The following is a 23,708-nucleotide window of genomic DNA, read 5'->3' as shown; positions in this document are numbered from 1 at the left end:
ACTATGATTAACTATGATAGACTTGGTTCTTCTCAGCAGTTCAGTGATCCAAGGCAATCTCAATAAACTTTGGATGAAAAATGCCATCCATATCTAGATAGAGAACTATGGAGACTGAATGTAAGTCAACATATGCTATATTCATTTTTTCTTTTACTTCTATTTTAGTTTTCTCTTGTGGTTTTTTCTTTTTGTTATGATTTTTCTTTCCTAACATGATTCATAAATATGTAAAATATTAATTTACATGTATAACCAAACTAAATAAACAAATAAAAAACAAAACACCCACATGGAACTATGAGGCAACACTTCCAAAAATATATCCCACATTCTCTATTAAAATCTTAATCAGATCAGTCAAATACTCCCTGGATGATCATTCTAGATACAGTGGTAGAATATACAACAAAGACGGCTATAGCTAGAATAATTGATTGGGTCACCACATATAACATTCTAAATGAGTCCCTCAGGATTGGAAGCTATGTGCACCATAGCTCAGAGTGAGCTCTCCTAGCTCAAATTTAACTGTGACTAGGAAACAAAGAATTCCAAGTCTTAGAAACTGCACCATATAGAAACATCAATTCAATCCAGGATCAATAGGATGGAAGTACCATTTCCACCCAGAATTAAACAAAGACTCAGATCACAGCTGCCCCCATTTCTAGAGAATCTTATTGTCTACAAAGCTCACTTTCCTTCCAATGACCCTGTGTGCTATCTCTGATACATATTATTATTGACAGAAGAACAGACTGGAACTCAGAGATCATTCAGTGTCTTGCTTATGGTCCCATGGTTCGGAAACAGAGCTGGGACTCATTTCTTCAAGCCATAAGTCCAAAGATCTTTCCACTACCCCACCTAATATCTCTGGAGAAAAGCATAACAGAAGAATCAAAGGTATCTGGTCCTTGGTTTTTAACAAGGTGATGCTAGGATCATGGAAGCCATTCATAGCATCTCCTGCAAAATGGCTCATAATCTGAAAAAAAAAAAACAAAACTGTCTGGAATCTTGATCTACCCCCTCAAGTACGACATTTCTAAGCTAGTTGAATTCTCATTTAGACTTTGATTATTCTATAATGAAGCACTACAAATTCAATAATATTTGTCTTATATAGCCGATTTAAAAATTGCCAGTTGAAATCCAGTCTTCCCTTGTGTATCAATAGCATCCATTCATTAACTCAACAAGGCTACCATGCCCTCAAGATTCTCAGTTCCATGCCAACTTATCAAACTGCAAATGCTGGGAACTAGGACCGTGAGCATTTGAGAGAAGGGATGCCTGTTGGATAGATAGCCTGTCCATGGTGAAGCCCTCTGGAGCACTGGAAAACAACTTAATGATCATCTTGAATTATCTTCACTATTATTGTCATTTTCAGTCTTTGCAAAGCTTTTCCTTTTTTTTCCCCTGAGGCAATTGGGGTTAAATGACTTGCTTGAGCTCATATAGCTAGGAAGTAGCTGTATGTATCTGAGACCAGATTTGAACTCAGGTCCTCCTGACTTTATCCAGTATGTCACCTAGCTGCCCCTAAAAAATGCTTTTAATTTTCAAAATATATGCACAGTTTTCAATATTGACCCTTGCAAAACCTTGTTTTCAATTTTTTTCTTCCTCTTTTCCATTTACCTCCTTCCTACATGGCAAAAAAAAAAAAAAAAAAAAAAAAACAAAAAAAAAAAAAAACCCAGTATATGTTAAATGTGTACCATTCTTCTATATGTATTTCCAAAACTGTCATGATACTCAAGAAAAACCAGATCAAAAAGGGAAAAAAATGAGAAAGAAAAAAAGCAAGCAAACAAACAATAAAAAAGTGAATATATTATATTATGATCCACATTCAGTCTGCATGATCCTCTTTCTGGTTGCAGATAGTTCTCTCCATCATAAGACCGTTGGAATGGCCTAAGTTACCTCTTTGTGAAGATTTTCATACTTTTCCTAGGTGATATTAGTTGTGCCAGAGAAGCATTTTACACATGAGGATACTGAGGCCGAGAGAGCTTTACTGCATTGCCATATAATACAAGTGATAAATGTCAGAGCTGTCCCAGCTCTCTTAGTCCAGTGCGATGACAAAGACACAAAATGGAAATGACTTGCCTCACAGCTGGTGAACACAGAAACAGGCTGACTCTAGACTCGGGGCTTGTTTTATCCCATCTCAGCCTACCTCCTGTTTATTACTCAAGAGCGGCTTTCCCCTATAATTATGTGTGATGGGCACATTTTTCTTTTTCTTTTTTCTGAAAAATGCCTGTTTGTAAAAAGAGTCTTTTGAAAAAATAAATGGCAAGTCAATGACCTTTAATTAGCTGGACAGATGCTGAGAGTGAATGAAATGAACTTCTTCTACGAGCTTTTGTGTCCTTCCACCAATGAATGAAATGACTTTTTTTTTTCTGATGATACATTTTTCCCCCTAAGGTTTTTTTTTCCCAGGTGCTGAAAGGTGCTAAATGGCCCAGCAGTGTTACAAATAAAGAGCAGGTTGAACAATTACTATACATCTATCAAATTTTTAAAGGGGTATTAATTAACAGCTAGTATTTAAAGGAGAAGAAAAGGAAAAAAAAAACAACATTCTAGATACTCTCCTAGGGTCCCAGCCTCATTTCTCCAAAGGAGCCTTTTCCTTATGAATTAATGGTACTCTAGACTTTATGAGGTCATGAGAAATCTGGCCCTTTGTAAATGGGGGGGTGTTGTTTTGGGCCCTCATTTCTGGGCTAGTCAGAATTCTGTCTTTAATGGAAAATGGACTTCTATTTTAAAGGAATTTTATCTTTTCAAATTTGCTTCTGGGAGCCCATATCCATGAAAAATAATATAGCAGGTTAGGATATGAGCCAGCATTCTCCAAAACCTCTCTTTTAAGGAGTTAGGGCATAGTACCTATAGCCCTGGTCTTTAAGTTAGGAACTCCAGAATTTAAATTGTGCCTCAAATACTTGCTGCCTATGTATTCTTGGACAAATCATTTCACTTCTGTCTGTGTTAGTTTCCATAGCTTAAAATGTGGATAATAATAGAACTTCCCTGCTCTTGCCCCCCTTCTTCAGTTATTGTAAAGATTGAAATGAGATCATATTTGTTAAGCACTTTACATAGTTGAAGCATTTTATAAATGTTAACTTTGTTCTGTTGAGATATAAAAGGTTCTCCCTTCAGTTTTCATGGCCCAGCTCAGTTTGGCCTAAGTGACTTTCTGATTCCATTCCCAAAGTGGTAGATTTATTTCAGCATCATGCTATATCTTTCCTTGCCCTTGGCAGCTACTGCATTTAAGACAAATTGCTATAGCATGTTTCCTGCCAACAACCTTGGAGACCATTGAATTCAGTTCTTTCCATGAGCCTCAGAAAAAGGGTTTTACTAGGTCAAAGTCATACAGTCACAGACTTGAGCCCAAGAGCTTGAGAGCCTAGGACCAGTGCCTTTATCTACTGGACACCACTATTTCTGTTCTGCTAAGTACTATTGACTGATGTCTGAAAAGGTTTCGTCTTAGTCTGACTAGTGTTCAAAGCACACTAATAGCAAATATTCATTGGAAGTCTGTCTTATTCATGTCACTGTAGGAAAGGGTCAGATAGAATGGTTAGAAAAAATGGGAAAGTTGAGAATATTTTCCCCACCGTGGAGCACAAGTTTTTGCAATAAGATTTTCAGTGTAGACTTTTTCATAATCTCAGATAATTAACAATCACATAAACATGAGCCTTTCTTCTAAAAAAAATGAGTTCTAGACCCTTCACACCTTCTCATCCAATGAAATTTTTGGCTATGTGATGACTATCCATTCTACATGATGGATGTATACACCTAGTCTTTTAATATTTCAGAGGTACTCTGAACTTTAAGTTGTCCATTAGCTATCTTTTCTAGCTTATAGACTATCTTCAAAGATTTTTTCATTGTAGCTTTTTATTGACAAAACATATGCATGGGAAAATTTTCAACATTGACCCTTGCAAATAGTTCTGTTCCAACTTTTCCCTTCCTTCCCTCCACCCCTTCCCCAGATGGCAGGCAGTTCCATACATGTTAAACATGTTAAAGTGTATGTTCAATACAATATATTATACATTATCTTCAAAGATTAATGAATATATCTCAGTAAGCAATGCTTATTCCATAAACTATGGAATTCATAATACAGTTACCCATCTTCACATTGTTTCAATGAAATCTGAAGCTATACTTGATGAAAAAGTGGGTCTACTACATGGCAACCATATGTAGCATCCTGAACCATCAAAACCTCAAAGTAAAGATGGACACCTGAAACTGAGGGATGTTTTACTTTTTGATCTGTGTCATGTAGTGGTCAACACTTTGTGTTGAGTCTACTCAGCTTTATTTAAGCTGGTTTGAAAAATAGCAAAGTCTTTCCAGCTTGATAAAACCTGCCAGAGCCAGCATAGTTGCTCAGTATCAAAGGTCACCTTTACACAATGACTAACCAGCAAAGGATGATTTAAAAAATAATCTTTTATTTTTCCCCAAATACATGTAATTTTTTTTTAACTTTTGTTGTTTATTTTTGATTTCCAAATTCTCTCCTTCCCACCACCTCCTCCCTAAGATGGTAAGCAATCTGATATAGGTTATACATGTGCAATCACATAAAACATTCCTAGAATATTCATTTGTGGGAGAAAATTCAAAAAAGGAAGGAAGAAAGAAAGAAAAGAACCTGGTATTCAGATTTGGGTTTTTTTTTAATTATACCTTTTTATTTACAAGATATATGCATGGATAATTTTTCAGCATTGACAATTGCAAAACCTTTTGTTCCAACTTTTCCCCTTCTTCCCTCCACCCCTTCCCCAGATGTCAGGTTGACCAATACATGTTAAATATATTAAAATATAAATTAAATACAATATATGTATACATGTCCAAACAGTTGTTTTGCTGTACGAAAAGAATCGGACTTTGAAACAGTGTACAATTAGCCTGTGAAGGAAATCAAAAAGTGCAGGCAGACAAAAATAGTGGGATTGGGAATTCTATGTAGTGATTCATAGTCATCTCCCAGAGTTCTTTCGCTGGGCGTAGCTGGTTCAGTTCATTACTGCTCAATTGGAACTGATTTGGTTCATCTCATTGTTGAAGAGGGCCACGTCCATCAGAATTAATCATCCTATAGTATTGTTGTTGAAGTATATAATGATCTCCTGGTCTTGCTCATTTCCCTGAGCATCAGTTCATGTAAGTCTCTCCAGTCCTCTCTGAAATCATTGTGCTGGTCATTTCTTACAGAACAATAATATTCCATAACATTCATATACCACAATTTATTCAGCCATTCTCCAATTGATGGGCATCCACTCAGTTTCCAGTTTCTGGCCATTACAAAAATGGCTGCCACAAACATTCTTGCACATACAGGTCCCTTGCCCTTCTTTAAAATCTCTTTGGGATATAAGCCCAGTAGTAACGCTGCTGGGTCAAAGGGTATGCACAGAAACTGGTATTCTTCAACTTGTATTCAGATACTATTCAGATATCAATTCTTTCTTTAGAGGCAGATAGCATCCTTTGGAATTCTGTTGGATTATTTTATTGCTGAGAATACCTAAGTCATTCACAGTTGTTTGTTATACAATATTGCTAACTATGTACAATGTCGTTCTTGTTTTGCTTACTTTGTATCAGTTTATGTACATGTTTTCAGGTTTTTTTGAAATTATTCTGCTCATCATTTCTTATTTCACATAATTTTCTATTACAATCTTATATCACAACTTGTGTAGTCATTTCCTATTTGATAGACATCCCCTTGATTTCCAATTCTTAACCAAGACAGAATGAGTTGCTATGAATAGTTTTTGTACATGTAAGTCTTTTTCCCTTTCTTATGTTCTTTTTGGGAGATAGACCTAGTGGTGATATTGCTGGGTCAAAAAATAGAACAGTTTGATTGCCCTTTGGGCATAGTTCAGAATTACTTTTCAGTATGCCTGGAATAGTTCACAACTCCACCAATAATGCATTAGATTTATAAGAGATCGGGCAGCTAGGTGGCACAGTGGATAGAACACCAGCCCTGAATTCAGGAGAACCCGAGTTCAAATGTGGTCTCAGATACTTATCACTTCCTAGCTGGGTGACCCTGGGCAAGTCACTTAACCCCAGCCTCAGGGGGGGGAAGATTTATAAGAGATCAGAAAATAGAATAATGATCTTATAATTTTATATGTATATATGTGTGTATGTGTATGTGTGTGCATATAGAAGAAAATATGTAGAAGCTATTTCTTTTTATGATACCATGTGAACTTTTACAATGTTCTTAGTGATTCATTTTGGTTTTTGTCATCAAATGTACTTGGTGGCATAAGAAATAGATTTCCTTAATGAGTATATATTCAAACTTATGTATAATTTTTTTTGTTACCCTATACTCCTAGGTGTCACTATCAAGCACTTCTTCCTTCCTTCTTTACTTCTTTCTTTCTTCCTTCCCTCCTTTCTTCCTCCTTTCCTTCCTTCCTTTTCTTTTTGGTATATTATATTCCTACAATTTTTTCCTAGTATTGCCTGAGTGCTTGTATGATTTTAGACTACAATTCCTGAGTACTTGAACTCTTTCTTTCTGACTGCTGGCAGTGGTTTTTATTTGACTTGGAAGCTCTAGGTTTTGATTATGGCTTTCCTGGTTGTTTTTAATTTGTCATTTCTTTTGAAAAGTGACAGATAAATTCTTTTAAAACTTATGGTTTTCCAAAACTAATGCAGACAAGATTAGAAGGGAAGCAATAAACTGGGAAAACATTTTTATAGTCAAAGGTTCTGATAAAGGACTCATTTCCAAAATATATAGAGAATTGACTCTAATTTACAAGAAATCAAGCCATTCTCCAATTGATAAATGGTCAAAAGATATGAACAGACAATTCTCAAATGAAGAAATTGAAACTATTTCTAGCCATATGAAAAGATGCTCCAAGTCATTATTAATCAGAGAAATGCAAATTAAGACAATTCTGAGCTACCATTACACACCTGTAAGATTGGCTAGAATGACAGGAAAAGATAATGCAGAATGTTGGAGGGGCTGTGGGAAAACTGGGACATTGATACATTGTTGATGGAATTGTGAAGACATCCAGCCATTCTGGAGAATGATTTGGAACTATGATCAAAAAGTTATCAAACTGTGCATATCCTTTGATCCAGCAGTGTTACTACTGGGCTTATATCCCAAAGAGATTTTAAAGAAGGGCAAGGGACCTGTATGTGCAAGAATATTTGTGGCAGCCCTCTTTGTAATGGCCAGAAAGTGGAAACTGAGTGGAGAATGGCTAAATAAATCGTGGTATGTGAATGTTATGGAATATTATTGTTCTATAAGAAATGACCAGCAGGATGAGTTCAGAAAGGCCTGAAGAGACTTACATGAACGGATGCTGAAGAGAGTTACATGAACAGATTATTAAAAGAGCAGGACCAGGAGATCATCATATATTTCAACAACAATACTATATGAGGATCAATTCTGATGGACGTGGCCATCTTCAACAATGAGATGAACCAAATCAGTTCCAATAGAGCAGTAATGAACTGAACCAGCTACACCCACCAAAAGAACTCTGGGAGATGACTATGAACCACTACATAGAATTCCCAATCCCTCTATTTTTGTCCACCTACATTTTTGATTCCCTTCATAGGCTAATTGTACACTGTTTCAAAGTCCGATTCTTTTTGTACAGTAAAATAACTGTTTGGACATGTATACATATATTGTATTTAACTTATACTTTAACATATTTAACATGTATTGGTCAATCTGCCATCTGGGGGAGGGGAAGGGTTGGAACAAAGGGTTTGCAATTGTCAATGCTGAAAAATTATCTATGCATATATCTTGTAAATAAAAAACTATTAAAAAAAAAACCCCAAAAAACCTTATGGCTTTCCTTCCTGTTCTGATAAGTTTAATGATATTGAATTATGACACCAAGTTTTGGAGGGATTTATCCTCATGAGGAATTTGATGATTTGAAGGAAAGATCTAACATACACCTCAAAGCTCTTTTCAAATACTTAAAGGATTGTTTTGTGGAGGTGTGAAAGGACCTTAGGGGTTATCTATTCAAATTCTGGCAATAGGAAGTTGTTTCTGGAGCAACATGCCAGTGGCTGCTGGAGGTCTAACTCAGACCTGTAGAATGGATCTCTTCATGTGAGAGGATGATGATGCTACAAGGAGACTGAGAGACAGTTACTGTTCTCTGACCTCTTGACTGAGAGGCAGTTGCATTGTCTGACCTCTCTCTTCTTCCTTCTGCCTCCAATTTATTTCATTCCCAATCCACAAGGAATATCTGTGAAAGCTGCTTTGTAGCTCCTTCAATTATTATGATTCATAGCAGTGGAAGTTCTTGGAGAATTTCTCTGCCCCTTCACCCAGGCATGGTCCTTAACAGGAAGTCTCAATATAAATTCAGCCTCAAATACTTCCTAGTGTTTGATCATGGACAACACACTTTACCCCTATCTGTCTTAAGTATAAAGTGGTATATCAAGTATTATACTTAGGGGTACCTAGTTCCCAAGACTTTTGTGAAGATCAAAGGAGATAATATTTGTGACACACTTAGCAGTAGTATCTGGAGTATCATAGGTGCTTAATAAATGCTTGTTTGTTGTTTTGTTATGCAGTCATTTCCAACTTTTCATAACTAACCCCATTTGGGATTTTCTTGATAGAAATATTGGATTGGATTATCATTTCCTTCTCCAGTTTATTTTACAGGTGAGACAACTAAGTCAAACAGAGTTAAATTACTTGCCTCTGGTCATACAGCTCAGAAGTATTTGAGGCTGGATTTGAACTCAGAAAGACGAGTTAGTCTGAGTTCAGGCCTGATATTACATTCACTGCTCCTTGTTCCCTTCTTCCAAATAGATCATGACTCTGGGGATAAATGAAGTGATTTACCAGAATCATGTGGTCAGAAATTAGTGGGACTATGAGTCAAATCTTAGGCCTCTGCCATTTTGGAACCATGTTTGATTGGCATCAGAGTTCATTAATGTGACGATCATAAAAGTTGTTCAAATAAATAAAGGCTACAAGGACAAAAGTTCCTCCCTACTTTGCCCCCAGATTTCCATTATTAGGTTACAGACAGTACAAATTTTAATGTCTTCTTAGTCACATTAGAAGTCATGCTAGCATAATTTTTGAATAAAAGCATTACTAAATATATGGCCATGTATATGTATATATGCAGATGTGTGAATATTTTTGTTTGTCACAAGTGGAACACTGTCATGGGCCGGGTGCCATCATGCAGATGAAGCATTTATCTGGGCATCCCTTGGCTGAAAGCCTGGCCAGACCTGGATGTCTCAGCTCTCCATAGGGGTTATCACTTTGATCTCAAGTGAATCCATTTTGTGGTAGAATGAACTTTACATCACTGATGAGTCTTTTCTGAAGAAAGCAGAATAGATTTCCCAACAGGACTATGGTGGCAGATATTTCCATGTTACTCTAAGCTTACTTTGAACAGTAGTACTTCTGCCTTCAGGTTTTTTTCAGGTTATAAAAAGCTATTTATTTAAGGTTTTTTTTCCCTCTTCTTCTAAATGACCAAAATACTTTTCTCTGGATCCTAGAAATCTAGAGCCTCATTTTTTCAGTAGCCATAACAATAGAGGATATTTTAAGTGACTGAATACTTCATATGGAAAATAACAAATAAAACTTCAGTTAAAGCAATCATAACTGATAAATACATACTTCAAGACTCCCAAAACCTTATTCTTTGTGCAAGGGCCCACTTACTGCCCTGAAGATCTCTTCATATCTCACCTTTGCAATGAAGACTGAAGAACAATATTTGGTTGAGTACCTCCTTCAAAGAATAGCTGACATTGAAAATAAATACAGGAGAGAGAATTTAAGAATTACTGACCTACCTGAAAGCCATGATCAGAGAAAGAGCCTAGATATTATCTTTAGCAATTCATCAAGGAAAACTGCCCTGATATTCAAGCATCAAAGGGTAAAATAGAAATTGAAAGAATCCAGTGATACTTCCTGAAGTAAATCCCAAGATTAAAAACTCCCAGGAATATTATAACCAAATTCCAGAACTCTTAGGCTAGGAGAAAATATTGCAAGAAGCCAAAAAAGAACAATTCAGATATCATGGAGCCATAGTCAGAGTAACACAAGATTTAGTAGCTTCTAAATTAAAGGATCAGAGAGATTGGACTATGGTATTCTTCAGGTTAAAAAAACTAGGATTACAGCCAAGAATCATCTATCCAGAAAAACTGAGTATACTCTTTTAGGAGCAAAATGGGATATTTAGTGAAATAGGGGACTTGAAGACATTCCAGAGCTAATTAGAAAATTTGACTTTCAAATACAAGACTCAAGAAAAGCATAAAAAGATGGACAAGAAAGAAAAGTCATCATGTATTATTTACATTTCTACAGGGGAAAAGATATTTATAATTCCTAAAAACTTTTTCAGTATTAGAGCTGTTAAGAGTATAAATAGACATAGGGTATGAACTGAATATGGTGGGATAATTATATTTTTAAAAAAGGAAAACATAATTAAGGAGTAAGAAAGAGGAATACACTTCAAGAAGTGGAAAATGAAAGGTAGAGCAGGGTAAATTATGTGACAAAGGTGACACAAAAGAGCTTTTATAGCGAATGGGAAGATGGGAGTTTGTGGGGGTGACTATATGAATCTTATACTCCTAATAATTGACTTAAAGAAAAAAATTTAAAAACCCCACATGTGCAAGTATAAAATCCTTTCTTACTTTGGAGAGAAAGGAGGTAAGAAAAGAGAAGTGCTGACAATAGAAAGGAGGGTGAATTGGCAGAAGTTGGTCAAAGTCAGAAGCACAATATTTTTGAGAATGCACAGGTTCTATTCCAGGCTCCTTCTAGAACAGTACCCATTGATGCTGCCAAAATGTTGATGCCAAAGAAAAATTGAATGATCATCTATGAACTTCTTTTTAAGGAGGGAGCAATGGTGGCCAAGAAGGATGCCCACATGTTAAAGTACCCTAAGTTGACAGACAACAATGGACCCAACTCCATGTCATGAAGGTCATGTAGTCTCTAAAGTCCCATGGTTATGTTAAGGAGCAGTTTGTATGGAAGCATTTCTACTGGTAGCTACCAATGAGGGTATTCAGTATCTCTGGGCTTACCCCATCTGCCCTCTGAGTTTGTGACTGCCATGTTCCATAAAAGTCATCCTGAGACAGAAAAACCAAAGCCTAAAGATCTGGAGGGTAAAAATCTGTCTGACTTATTCAGGATAAGACACATACAAAGTGCTGCTGTCCTGATGCTGACAAGAAAGCCAAGACTGGAGCTGAGTCAACAACAGAATTCAAATTCAGAAGTAGATTTGGTTGTGGATATGGTCAGCCTCCTCAATAAAAACTATAGAGATATGTTTCCTTCTTTTTTTAAACATTATCTCTTATTATAGCTTTTTATTTACAAGAGATATGTTTCTTATTGAATAAAATTTAGGGGGGTTGGAGTGAAAGGAAACAAAGATAAATTAGAAAATAGAATGAAGGGGAAAACAGTAAACATAAATGGAAAAAAAATTATAGCAAGTTTTTCTGAGAAGGGTTTCTTTTCTTAGATATATAGAGAAGTAAGAAATAAGAGCTATTCTTCAACTTATAAATGGTCAAATGCAATTTTCAGATGGAGTAATCAAAGCTATCTATAGTCATATAAAAGTGCTCTAAATCAATATTGATTAGAGGAGTGCAAATTAAAAACTCTGAAATACTACAGCATACCCATCAGATTTGTTAATATGACAGAAAAGGAAAATGACAAATGTTGAAAAAGATAAAGGAAAATTGAGACACTAATGCACTGTTGGTGTAATGGTATACTGATTCAACCATTGTATAAACAGTTTGAAACTATGTGCAAAGGTCTATACAACCAAGCATACTCTGACCAAACAATAACACTATTAGGTTCATAAACAAAAGAGATTTAAAAACAGAAAATAAAAGTACCTGCATGTAGGAAAATATTTTTAACAGCTCTTTTAGTGGTGGCAAAGAATTGGAAACTGAGAAGTCCATCAATTGGAGAATGACCAATGTGCTGTATGTGATTATGACAAAATATAATTGTGATATAAGGAATGAAATATTTTTATTATATTAAAGTTTTTGTTTTTTTTTTTCAATACATATGCATAGACAATTCTTTAACATTAGCTCTTGCAAAACATTGTGTTCCAATTTTCCCTCCCTTCCCCATGCCCTCCCCTAGATGGTAAGTAATCCAATATATGTTAAGCATGGTAGAAATATAAGTTAAATTAAGGAATTAAATATAATTGTGATATAAAGAATGACAAGTAGATACTTTTAGAAAAACCTGGAAAGACTTACATGAACAGATGCGAAGTGAAATGAGTAGAACCAGGAGAAAAGCTTAAAGAGTAACAGCAGTATTATATGATGATCAACTGTGAATGATCTATTCTCAGTAATTCAATGATGCAAGACAATTCTGAAGGAATTATGATGAAAAATACTATCTATCTTCAGTGAAAGATCTGATTAGGTCCGAATATAAATCAAAGCATACTTTTTCTTTATTTTTCTTGTTTTTTTTTGGTCCAAGTTTTCTTTCACAATATGACTAATATGAAAATATATTTTATATGACTTCACCTGCATTACCTATAGAAAACTGTGTTTTCAATAGGGATAGGGGAAGGAGTCAGAGAATTTGAAACTCAAAACTTTTTAAAAATGGAAATCACGAGGTATCTAGGTGGCACAGTGGATAGAATGCCCTGACCCCAGAGTCAGACAGAACCTGCCTCAGACACTTACTACATGTATAATCCTTGACAAGAAACTTAACTCCAATTGCCAAAAAAAAAAAAAAAAACCACAAAACAAAACAAAAAACCCCTAATGTTAAAATTGGCTTTATATAATTTGAAAAGAAAATAAAAATAGAAAAATTAGTGCAGATTCAATTTAAATGTAGACATGTGTCCTGTGTACATTCCCCTCTTTTCCCAAGAGCTAGTTGTTAAATACTAAGCAACATTTGATTAAATCTCTCATGCTAAACCTGAAGATTTTATAAAAATGGATAACGAAAGCATCCTTGAACTCCTGGAGCATAATCTCCTTTTGCCATATAATCTGGAAATTTTTATTCAGTTTTTGTATGAGCAATGAATCCCCTACCTTGTAAATCTCACCTGGAATAGAATCATCACCACGTGAATGTACTTGAAAGTACATGAATGTATATCTGTATGTCAGTTTTGTAAATCAGTTTTGTAGGTCAGGTTCATGATGGCAGGCTTGCATGGGTTCTGGACAATGCTTTCGTTCTTTCCCAATCATCAATGGAGTGAAACAAGGCTGTGTGTGGGCTTGCTCCTATGTTTTTTAGCATGATATTTTCAGATATGTTATCAAACTCCTTCAATAAGAACAAAAATGACGTAAAAGTTAGTTACCATACTAAATTTAACTTGAATAAGCTACAAACCAAAACTAGAGGGAGTGCTGGTGCAGTATTTTCTTTTCTTTTCTTTTCTTTCTTTTTTTTTTTTTTTTTTTTTGCAGATGATTGTGCATCCAATGCAGCCTCTAAAACTGAGATGCAACAAAATATGGATCAATTTTTTTTGCCTCTTGTGCTAATTTTGTCTAATAATCAACACCAAGAAAACATAGGTATTCCATCAGCCAACACCACATCATCCATATAGGGAATCATCAATTACAGCAAATGGGGAACTTTGAATGAATAAGGTCACTGACTTTGGTTTATAATTTCTAGGATATCCACATTGCTAATGAGATTGACATTGCCAGAGCAAGTTCGGTGTTAGGGAGGCTCCAAAAAATAAGCATGGGAAAGGAGAATCATTAGACAGATTCTCAAACTGAAGGATTACAGAGATGTTGTGCTGATTTTATTGTTGTATGTCCATGAAATCTGGAAGAACACCAGTGTCACACCACCACACACACCAACTGAAAACTGTGGGTTAAATAAAAAAGACAGAGGATAAATAAGTCTGTTCAATATCAGCTGAATAGCTGGTACAAATAGTCTAATATCCAGAGACATAATGCATTTAACAAGTGCTTACTCTGTATCAGTCAGCTAGTCAATAAACATATATTAAGCAACTACTATATGGCAGGCACTATGCTAAACATACAATACAAAAGAAGGACTAAAACAATCTCTCCTTTCAGGAAGCTTCCAGTCTAATGCCAGTTACTCTACTGAGTGCTTGGTATAAAAATATAAACAATTTTTTAAAGTCCTTTCAGTGTTCCCAAGGAACTCTCATTCTTTTAGAGGAAAGAATAATATAGAGGGTAACTGAAAAGTCTGCAAAGATTGGGGTAGACACATATACCTGGAAGGAGGTCTCCACTGGAAAACCCAGGCAATGGGGCTTTAATTTGTTATTTAACAGATTTATCAGTGACTATCAGTGCTAAGCCCAGATGACATCAGTAGCAGTTGGGATGGATTGACATTAAGTCAACCCCCTCACTGTACAGATGAGGAGAAAATTACTTTGTTTAAGATAGGAGTGGGTAATGGACTATGTGACAATTAGGAATCCAGATGTTCTTGACAGGTGAGGATACTAGAGACTTATAATTTCATCCATGACACTATGCTGTCCGGGAACAGATAGTGATATACCCATGTTCAGTATTGGGATTGTGGACACAGATTCCTGAGCCTTGGAAAGGATAGTGTTTGTGACATTTATCTCTCGGAAATGTTCTTTTGCTTCAGAATTGACTATCATAACACATAACTATTGACATAAGACATATTAAGACATGGAATTATTTCCTTTCATTTACTTTCTGAATCAAGGAGGCGTGTTTGGGTAATAGAAAGAAAACTTAATTTGAACTTAATACTTATGATTTCAAGGGAGCAGATCATTTCATATTCCAGATCCTCAGTTTCCTTCTCTAAAAATGTGAATAATAGACAAAATATTTGTAAGGCTCCTACCTGTCCTTTTCAAACCACGGTATTTAAACTTCTGCATTCATTCTATTTCCCATCACCCTTCTCATACTCCTTTCACCAGAAATTTATACTCTATTCTAGGAACACTGGACTTTATCAGTCAATAAACATTTGTGCCTTACTTTGTGCCAGCATTGTGCTCAGTACAGGGGATACAATATGTAAAAAGGAAAGATTATCCCTGTCTTCAAAGAACTTACAATCTAGCAGAAGAAAGCTAAGGAAGTGGAGAGGGAAGTGCCCAATATGGAAGGAAGGTTTGGTGGAGAAGTCAGTCAGTGAAGTCTCAAGGCAGCTGAAAAATGAACAGATGACACGTGAGCGCTAATGTTGCCTTGCTTGAAACCAGAGTTTTTACATGTCTCTTTGCAGCCATTTCCATGGCATGTCACCCTTCTGATACCTGCCCTACCTTCCTTCCCCCCCCTCTACCAATAACTTCCCTTGATATGTCATTTTCCTCTGATTGGAAGTAAACTTCTTGAAAACTATCTTTCTCTCTTCTATGTCCCTTTATTCCATGTCTAATCCATGGTCAGTGCTGAAGCAATGCCTCTCCATTTCATTTATTCATCATTCTTTCTTCCAGTATCGGTCAATCTCTTTGTCAACCTTCATAGAGATACCAGATTTATTCATTCTAAGTTATTATCTAATTATCCCTTGTCTGGTTGACTCCACACTGGGCTTCTCCTTCTGTAGAAATCTATGGGAAGCCAATTGAATATTTATTAAATTGAGGAGGCACAAAAAATAACAAGAAAACAGATCACGTCTGCACAGCTCAGCACAGTGGTGACTGTGTGAAAGAAGAGATTGATCCCTATTGAAATGTGATATCTTCAGGGAAGATACGGTATAAAAGCTTGTCTTTGCATCTCTGAGAGAGAGAGAGAGAGAGAGAGAGAGAGAGAGAGAGAGAGAGAGACAGAGAGAGAGAGAGAGACAGAGACAGAGAGACAGAGAGAGACAGAGACAGAGAGAGAGAGAGACAGAATGGGGAGAGGGAGAGAGAGAATATGATTGAGATAAATTTGTGTGTATTTTTTCCAATATTTGCATATACATATATACAATAATCTTACCACACAAGAAAAATCAGATCAAAAAGAAAAAAAAAATGAGAAAGAAAACAAAATGCAAGCAAACAACAACAAAAGAGTGAAAATGCTATGTTGGAACCACACTCAGTTCCCATATTCCTCTCTGGTGCAGATGGCTCTCTTTGTGACAAGATCATTGGAACTGGCCTGGATCATCTCATTGTTGAGGAGAGCCATGTCCATCAGAATTGATCATCGTGTAATCTTGCTGTTGCTTATGTAAAATGATCTTCTGGTTCTGCTCATCTTACTTAGCATCAGTTCATGTAAGTCTCTCCATGTCTCTCTAAAATCATCCTCCTGATAGTTTCTTACAGAACAATAATATTCCATAATATTCACATACCATAACTTATTCAGCCATTCTCTAGTTGATGAGCAACCACTCAGTTTCCACTTCCTTGCCACTACAAAAAAAGGGCTGCCACAAACATTTTTGCACATATGGATCCCTTTCTGTCCTTTTAAGATCTTTTTGGGATATAAGCCCAGTAGAAACATTTCTGGATCAAAGGGATAACTTTTTGAGCATAGTTCCAAATTGCTCTTCAGAATGACTGGATCCATTCATTTGTGTATATTTTTAAAGATGCTTCAGTGACGCTTAGGCAGATCCTAAATAATAGTTTATTAATGGGGGGGATAATGCCTCTTTTCCTCTGGTTTCTCATTTTCTTCTCTGTTGAGATAATAAGAATTACATTATTTCAAGAAGAGCAGAAACTCTAAATCTGTCTGCTCCTTTAGCTAAGCTCTAGAGGTTTCTATTTCTCATGCTTAGTAAATGGTACAGATGGCAGAGACATCTTGTCTTTCTTTAATCTACTTGTCCAGACAGATGATGATGGTGCAAGTTTAAAAAATAATATATTATTTTTCCCAATTACTATCTTTGGGATTTTCTTGGCAAAAATACTAAAATGGTTTGCCATTTACTTCTCCAATGAATTAAGGCAAGCAGAATTTAAGTGACTTGTTTAGTATTATATAGTTAGTAAACATCTGAGAACGGATTTTAACTCATGTCTTCCCCAATTACATGAAAAACAATTTTCAACAATCATTTTAAAATTGAGTTCCCACCCACCTCATTGAGAATGTAAGCAATTTCATATAGGTTATACATGATATAATCATGCACAACATATTATATCAATCAAGTTGTAAAAGAAAACATTCCCTAAAATAAAAACCCAAGAAAAACAAAAGTTTTTAAAAATATGTTTAGATCTGTATTCAGATACCAACAGTTCTTTCTCTGAGGATGGATAGCATTTTTATGTTAACTCCTTCAGAACTGTCTTGGATCATTGTATTGCTTGGAATAGCTAAGATATTAACAATTGATTATTTTGTTATATTGCTATGACTACATATGATGTTCTCCAGGTGCTACTCATTTCACTTTGCATCAGTTCGTGTAAGTCTTTACAGCTTTTCCTGAGAGCATCTAGCTCATCATTTCTTATTTCACAATAATATTCCATCACAATCATATAACATAAATTATTCAGCCATTCTCCAATTGATGATCTTCGCTTCAATTTTCTGTTATTTTTTTGCCATAAGAGAACTGCTTTTTGGGCATAGTTCCAAATTGTTCTAAATAATGGTTGTCAATTCATAACCCTACCAATGGTATATTAGTATCCCAATTTTCCCACACCCCCTCCAACATTTATTGTTGTTTTTTTCTGTCTAATTAACCAATCTAATAGGTTTGGAGTAGTACCTCAATATTATTTTAATTTGCAACTCTCCAATCAATATGATTTAGAGCATTTGTTTTCATATTGTTATAGATAGCTTTGGTTTCTTCATCTGAAAATATTCATTGGGAAATAACTCACAATTTTAGAAATTTCAATCATTTTTCTATATTTGCTAAAAGATGAGGCCTTTATCAGAAATGTGCTTCAAGTCTTTTCACAGTTACTATTGCCAACTATATTTCCTTTCATACTATTTCCCCCTGTTTATTCTATTCTTTCTATCCTTTTACTTTGTCTCTCCTCAAAACTGTTTTGCTTCTAACTATTGCCTCTCCCAATCTACCCTCCCTTCTATGAGCATTCTTCCCCTTCTCTTATCCCCTTCCCCTCCTATTTTCCTGTGGAGTAAGATAGATTTCTATACTCAATTGAGTGTGTGTTATTCTTTCTTTGAATCAGTTCTGATGAGAGTAAGGTTCACTTGCTTCTCATTTCTTAGTCAATATTATACCATTACATTCAAATACCAAAAGTTGCTTAGCCATTCCCCAGTTGGTGGACATTCCTTCAATTTTTAATTCTTTTGCCAGAACAGAAAGAGCTATTATAAGTATTTTTTTAAATAAGATTTTTTTTCTTTTAAAAATCTTTTTGGTATTACAGTATAACTTCTGAGACCTTTTACCATACTTGATTATAGATCTGTATTAGGATCAATTGTCCTCTGAGTTCAACTCTCATAATTTTTCCTGACTTGTCCCTTGTGATCTCTTTTGTGCACACTAAACAATTTTAGTGTTCCAAAGTAGTATCTTCTAAGGTAAATGCTCACCTTTAGCTCATTATAATAAAATAAAATTTACATTTCTTATAGCCACTACAATACTAGACAATATATAAATGGTGGACATCAACTAATTGTGTGATTTCTCAGATACATGCTTCAAAGTCTTCATGTCAGTCATTTGCCAATTAGATTTGGAAATCAGGACTCATGGGTCCTCTTTATCTTCAGAAAGTATCTTTTCTCTGAGGGATGCATTTTTCTATTGTTTCTCTCCAAAATTAGTTTTATTTCTTCTCCTGCCAGTCATTGTCTAAATATGAAAATAATAAACTTTTCTACATTTATAGAGGAGCATAGGCTACATGATCTCTGAAATTTCTAGTTCTTGATCCTTGGTCTTGTGACATTTAAATGTTCTTCATAAGCCTTTGGCAAATCTCCCAATCAATTCCCTCATTTCTTTTATTGTATTGATAACTTTTGTTTTAAAATCACTTTTATTTCCAAAATGTACTTCACTCCATTGAGGAGAGAACCCTTTATAATAATAATCTGAAAAGAGGGGGGAAAAAAACAGTTCAACCAAATTAAGCAACACATTAGCTAAGTTGACAATGACTTCAGTGTTCTGTGCTCTTAATCTTGCATATTTGCAAAGGAGAGATGCAGTTTCATGTCTCCTCTTCATTAACTATTTGATTGATCATTGTAATTACACAGGGTTCATTTAAAATATTGTTGGACTTTCTAGTTCCATTTTTGTAATCATTGTTTATATTGATGGTCTGGTTCTCCTTAATTTACAAGTTGATGTATCATTCCATGTTGATCTACATTCTTCATATTAATCTTTTCTTATGTTATAAGGATATTCTATCACATTCATATACCACAACCTGTTCAACCATTCCCCAATCAATGAGGGCTTGTGTGTTTCCTATTCTTTGTTTCCACAAAAAGCCTTATTATCAATACTTTGATGTACATGAGATTTCATTATCTTTGACCTTGTTGAGGTATAAACTTAGCAGCAGGAGCTCTGGGTCAAAAGTGTATTGATATTTTAATGACTTTCTTTTTATGATTCCAAATTGTTTTCCAGACCAGTTAGGTCAATTTACAGGTCTACCAAAATATATTACTGTGCTTATCTTTCTATAATCCCTGAAGCATTGACTATTTTCATCTTTCAATGGCTGCCTGCTGTGCCTGGAGTGCTCCCACCTTTTTTACACCTTATGGCTTCTCTGCCTTCCTTCATGACCCAGATAAAATTCCTGTAGGATTTTTTAAAAACTTTCCTTTAAATCAGAATATCCAAAGCCAAGGGAATCACTGTCTCAAAATATGGTTCTGCCATTGATTTATCCATATAGGCCAAACCAAAGCACATGGACTGCATTCCTCACTGTGAGCAGAAAGTTTTGGGATTTTCCAGTTAATACTGATTCCACTAGAGTATGCATTTTCCTTTAATCTGAGCTCTTTGTAACAAAACAGATTAACAATAATTGATGTGATGAACTATTCATATGCAAATCTCCTCATAATTTAATGATCATAGATAATTTACAAGGTTTAAGAGAAAATGAGACTCATTTGTGTGACTCATTAATAATCCTGTGTGCTCATCAGATTCTTTCTGAATGGGAATCCTGTAAACATGATATTTCAGGCACCATTGAACCCATTTTATAGGAAAGGAAATAGATTCCCATTACCTTGCTCAAAGTCATAGCACATATGAAGTCCTCTGGTTTGTAACCCAGGACTCTTGTTGTTATTTCTCAGTGAACTTTTTGAAGGTTAGGTTAGTTTAATTAATTAATTAGTATTGGTACTCATAGGATGAAGCGAAAGCACATTTGATAGCTATCTCATTCAAGGTTAAGTAGCATTGAAAATGGTACTATGAGAGCTGCCAGAGCCATAGCACTTGGAGCTGTCAGGGCCATAGCACTTGGAGCTGTCCAAAGTACTTTGTAGTCTTCAACTTTTTATATTCCTTCTAGATACACTATGACATTTTTTATTTAATCAACAATCATTTTGAACTTGTCTGTTCTGAGTGAAGTACTGAACTGAGGTCAAAAAAAGATCAGATGTATGTAAATGGATCAGGGTAGGGTGTTCCAGTTGTATTGGAGGTGTATTAAGTGCTGGGAGGTCCCTGAAGACATCATTTCACAGCAAGTTTTCACCATTTGCAAAACAAATATTGTGGAATGATTTTTCTCAAGATAATTTTGAAAGCTTCAGAAAAGACTGATGAAAGAATGCATACCTCATCAATCAACAAGCACTTATTAAGCATCATCTATGTGCCAGATATTGTATGAAGCACTGAGAAATACAAAACAATAAAAAAAGACAACTCCTATTCTCAAGTAAAATATTCTATTGGAGAAAATGTGTACATACAAAGCAAACAAAGGCATAATGAGCAGAGTGTATTGAGCATGTACTTGGGATCCATGGAGATGGCCCTGGGCTCTTAACCCCTAGCTAAAGAGCATGAGAAGGATAGCAAGTGTTGGTTGGCCCATTGGTTCCTGGAAATTTTATTTTCCAGGTCAGTGTTTTCCTAATTAGGTATTTTACATTTTTTTTCTTTTTGTGTGTGTGTGGTAGAGTGGGGTGGGGTTTCCTTGAGTGATTCTTGATGTCTCATTGAGTCATTCATTTCCATTTGTTCAGTTCTGGTTTTTAGTGAATTATTTTCTTCATTTACTTTTTTTACTTCTTTTTATATTTGCCCAATTGAGTTTTTAAATGAGTTGTTTTGTTCTATGGGTTATTTTTTTCATTTCACAAATTCTGTTTTTCAAGGAGTTGTTTTCTTTTTCCATTTCACAAATTCTGTTTTGTTTTGTTTTGTTTTGTTTTTTTAAGAAGTCATTTTCTTTTTCTGTTTCACAAATTATGTTTTTCTGGGAGTTGTTTTCTTTTTCCATTTTATCCAATCTATCTTTTAATGAGTTATATGGCTTTTCCAAATCCTCTTGCAAAGTTTCCATTTCCTTTCCCCATTTTTCTTCCAGCTTTTAAGATCCTTTTAAATTTCTTCAAGGAGAGCCTTGTGTGGGTTCCAATTTATATCACCCTTTGAGGCTTTACCTAGAGCTGATCTGCTTTTAGTCTCTTCAAGGTTTGAAATCTATTTTTCTCTTTCACCATAAAAACTGTCTATAGTCAGAGTTCTCTTTGCTTTTTTACTGATTTTTTTTTTTAATATAAAAAAGTTAAGGTTTGCTTTTAGGGAAGGGGAGGTTTTCCAAGCTTCCTCAACAAGTAGGAGCAGCTGTGCTGGGCCAGTGCTGACTCACTCCTGGAGCTGGGTGGGTGTGGCCAGGTCCCATGAGATTTTAGAATTTGGGGTTCACTATTTACCTTTTGTGTTTGTATTGGGTGTTTTATAACTTCTCTGCTGATTTACTGGCTTGCAACCAGGGCAAAGTAGCCAACACTGTGATAGAGTCCTCCCTGTAGATTCTCTATCTCAGAGCTTACACCACCCCATCTGTCTGCACTGGTGTCTGTACTCGGCTTGCTTGCACTTGATTGCCTCCCTCCATTTCTGATTGAAACAGACCTTTTCTGACAATCTTTGAAATTGTCTTCTGCTGGTAATTTGTTACACTCCCAATATTTGTGGATTCTGCCATACAGAACTAATTCAGAGGCCGGATTTGCTAATTAGCCTGAGGGTTGTAAGAGAAGATCAGAAAGAAATATATGTTCATTTTAACTCTGCCGCAGTTTCTGGAAATTTTATAAAAGATCACTGATGGTGGAGCCAGAAAGTACTAAGCTTCCTCCTCTACCTATATCTATAAAATGATAAAGAGACAAGTCTGCCTTTCTTACCTAGGACTCTGCCAGCTCTTCTTGTATTTCTAATAATTGACAGGGAGGAAATTTCTGTATCTTCCCTTCTTCTTTCCAAAAGTCATGGCAGCAAAAACACAAGATAATGGGAATATACTAGAACTCTAAAAAATAACCTTCCAAGTCTAAAGCAACTTACCCTCAAGAAAATAAGGAGCCCATTCCCATAGAGTTTAAGGGTATGATTAATGAGATGAAGACAAAGATTTGCGATTACTCCTGTTACATGAGGTAACATAGGGTAGAAGAGGAAAAGCCTAGCATTTGATGCATCAGGAAAGGTCTAAATTGAAGATAGCTCTGGAAATGATTTTTGAAGTAAGTTAGGGATTTCAAGAGGCAGAAGTGAGAAGGGAGAACATTCTAGCCTTGAGAGGCATCCTGAGAAATAAGAGATATAAGAAATATTGAATATCATGGTTGAAGAATACCAAAGCCAGTTGGCCGAACTTGGACTGTGGAGTGCTGGAAGGCAAGTGATTTATTATAAGCCTGAAAAGATAGATCACAACTAGTTTCTTCAAAAACCAAACAAGAGTTGGGTTAAATTTTTTTGTTTGTTTTTGAAGTAATTTCTTCATAAACATAATAGGCAGTATGGCTTATCAAGCAGAGAAGTTACTTTTAGGAATTCACCATTTATATGTATATGAAAGAAAACAGAAGAGTCTTGAGACAGAGAGTCAGATTCTAAGGCTGATCCAATAGTTCAGGCAGGAAGTGAAGCTTGATTTAACATGGGAGTGCATGAGTGGTGAGATGAGTATATGAGAGAGATGCTGTGGATTGAGTAACATTATAACTTGGCAACTGGGAGGATCTGTAAAGTGAGAGAGAATGAGGAATAGAGGAGAATAATGAGGTTGTACAATTGGATGACTAGTAGGATGATGGTACTATGGAAGGAAATAGGAAGAAGGAAAGGTTTAGGAGAAATATCATGAGTTATCTTTTGGGACATGCTTGGTTTCAGATTTCTATAGTATATCCAGTTTGAAAAATCTGCAAATCATTTACTCATGTGTTGTTTCCTCTATTAGATTTTTGTCTTTTGTCTTTTTCTTGTGTTTCTGGTACTTAGAACAATTCCTGGCACATAATAGACACCTAAAATA

The 23,708-nt window shown here is 35.4% G+C and overlaps 1 protein-coding gene and 1 pseudogene across 5 annotated transcripts in view; both read left to right on the top strand.

Annotated features, from left to right (window-relative positions):
- SGCZ (sarcoglycan zeta) overlaps positions 1–23,708 on the top strand; it is a 531,956-nt gene that overhangs the window by 102,062 nt on the left and 406,186 nt on the right. The gene's annotated exons all lie outside the window — the stretch shown is intronic.
- LOC141563551 (small ribosomal subunit protein eS10-like) lies at positions 10,986–12,938 on the top strand (annotated as a pseudogene).

Source organism: Sminthopsis crassicaudata, chromosome 3, assembly GCF_048593235.1.
Source record: "Sminthopsis crassicaudata isolate SCR6 chromosome 3, ASM4859323v1, whole genome shotgun sequence".
Taxonomy (NCBI): domain Eukaryota; kingdom Metazoa; phylum Chordata; class Mammalia; order Dasyuromorphia; family Dasyuridae; genus Sminthopsis; species Sminthopsis crassicaudata.
This window is presented reverse-complemented; position numbering and strand designations above follow the sequence as displayed.